The following is a 2,829-nucleotide window of genomic DNA, read 5'->3' as shown; positions in this document are numbered from 1 at the left end:
GACTCAAACTGTGCGTAATGGGCTGCATGATGTGCAACTTCACTCCCGTCGTCCATGGCGAGGTCCATCTTTGCAACCACGACATCATGCAGCGCGGTACAGATGGGCCCAACAACATGCCGAATGGATGCCTCAGGATTGACATCACGTTCTCTTCACCAATGAGTGTCGCATATGCCTTCAACCAGACAATCGTCGGAGACGTGTTTGAAGGCAACCCGGTCAGGTTGAACGCCTTAGACACACTGTCCAGCGAGTGCAGTAAGGTGGAGGTTCCCCGCTCTTTTGGGGTGGCATTATGTGGGGCCGACGTACGCCGTTGGTGGTCATGGAAGACGCCGTAACGGCTGTACGATACGTAAATACGGTCCTCCGACCGATAGTGCAACCATATCGGCAGCATACTGACGAGGCAATCGTCTTCATGGACGACAATTCGCGCCCCCAGCGAGCACATCATGTTCTCCAGACGTGAACCTTATCGAACATGCCTGGGATAGATTGAAAAGGGCTGTTTATGGACGACGTGACCCACCAACAACTCTGAAGGATCTATGCTGAATCGCCGTTGAGGAGTGGGACAATTTGGACCAACAGTGCCTTGATGAACTTGTGGAAAGTATGGCACGACGGATACAGGCATGCATCAATGCAAGTGGGCGTGCTACCGGGTATTAGAGGTACCAGTGTACAGCAATCTGGGCCCCCATCTCTGAAGGTCTCGCTGTATGGTGGCACAACATGCGATGTGTGGTTTTCATGAGCAATATAAAGGGCGGAAATGATGTCTATGTTGACCTCTATTCCAGGTTTTTGTACATGTTCCGGAACTCTCGGAAACTGGTGATACAAAACTTTTTTGATGTGTTTATTTCATGGTGGGATACTAGCCCTTATCGAATGCAATCGGTACATGCCATTTGTTTCTCTTCTTTACATTCTTCTTAATTTTGTTGTATATAGTGTTCACTATGTCCGGGTCATATTCGTTTGCAAGGGTGACATGTCTTAAAATGTCTTATTTTTTCTTCACTTGCGCTTGTCAAACGATTTTTTCTGCATCTGCGCTAGTTATTTGATACAAGATAGTTTTCTTCGAGGTATTTCATAATGCTGGGACATAGCATATGTTTCAGATCTCTGATGAAAATCGTTGTCAGTGATATGGCTCCATTTTTCAGCGGAGTGCCTTTATTGCATTTCGTGTCCTTTGATATGACCTCTGCCAGCTATCCAGTTGTTAGGCATGGATCTACCGTCGATTGAGAGGTTGTATATTATGGCTAAAACTGAAGGTGTCTCACCAGCTTACTGCGGTAGAAAACTAATTGGTATACAATCTGGACGAGAAGTCTTGTTTTCAAAAATGGCTCTGAGCACTATGGGACTTAATTTCTGAGGTCATCTGTCCCCTAGAACGTAGAACTACTTAATCCTAACAAACCTAAGGACATCACACACATCCATGCCCGGGGCAGGATTCGAACCTGCGACCGTAGCGGTCGCGCGGTTCCAGACTGTAGCACCTAGAACCACACGGCCTCTACGGCCGGCAGAAGCCCTGTTTTAATAAGCGTCTTAAGCTGTTTACCTGTACCAGTGGTATCACTTACTTTTTGTGTTCCACATAACACACTCTCATCGAAGTTGGTCAAACTTGTCTTTTATCAATGTCGAGGCAAAGCACCTTCATAATCTGTAAGGGCAAACTTTTGTTAGTACTTCAAAAATATTTTACAAAGTAATCTATTTATATTTTAAAAGGGGCAGTTGTTCGCAGATGCACCGACTCCATATTCGATCATGTATTACGCCTCACAAAAAGGCTTGCTAACAGGAAACGAAAAAAAGCTCGTGTGTTTTGTCATTCTGTCAACAAGTATACAGAGCAGAGGCATGGCTGTGGCAAGATTGAGCCGGTGGCTGTCATTTCTGCCGCGTGGGACTGAATCGCTTAACCGGAGAAAGTAAACACCGGTGCGTCCTGTGATTACGGCGATTTTTGCCTATAATTAATCAAACAGTGTTATCTTGGCCTCGCAGTGTTTGTTGTACACTAGCCGCAGGCTACTGATTGATTCGCGCCGCTACGTCATTGTCAGAGGGGGGGGGGGGGGGGGGGGGGCGTGCCGGAGGCGGAATCCTGTTGGCGTGGGTAAAGAGAGCCACCCCTGACCGTGTGCACCCCTTGCTCTTCCCCACCCCTCATCACCGTCCGCTTTACACGTGGCATTAATTCAGGCTTACTGCTCTAACATTCCAGCAAATGCTACAACAGAGAGAGCGCGATTCGCAAACGTCCATCAGAAACGCTGTGGTCACATAGTTTCTGTTATTGCAGAGGGGTTGTGCAGCAAGAACCCTAGACAAATATTGTTTTCAATTTCAAAACGCTCAGTGTGCAGGACGCAGTAAAATAATTTTTTCAGCGCTGGATGATGAAAGATATGGAATTTAACATGAGTAAGAAAGTAGGAGTTGAATATCGCTAATTTCTCTTTCTTTTTATTTATGGGAACCTAAATTTCGTAGTGTTAGAGTAATGAGAAATAATGAGGCTAGTTTTTATATCATGAGTAGTTAATTGGTGACACTCTGTTACTTCAGTAACGGGACAGTTTAAAGAAAGTCTTATTTATGGATTATAAAACATAAAATTGTTTTTACAGGTTTTATGACATAGCTCTTATAATGCCGTCATGAAACATATAATTGTGCAAAGTCATCCCGTACCAGTAATATTACGCAAATACGATTTTACTTGAATATTTACGAGATGTGGGGCACCAACTGCACCAAATATAATGACCGAATATATGTATATTAGGA

Source organism: Schistocerca serialis, chromosome 1, assembly GCF_023864345.2.
Source record: "Schistocerca serialis cubense isolate TAMUIC-IGC-003099 chromosome 1, iqSchSeri2.2, whole genome shotgun sequence".
In the NCBI taxonomy this organism is placed as follows: domain Eukaryota; kingdom Metazoa; phylum Arthropoda; class Insecta; order Orthoptera; family Acrididae; genus Schistocerca; species Schistocerca serialis.
Note: the sequence above shows the minus strand (reverse complement) of the source record.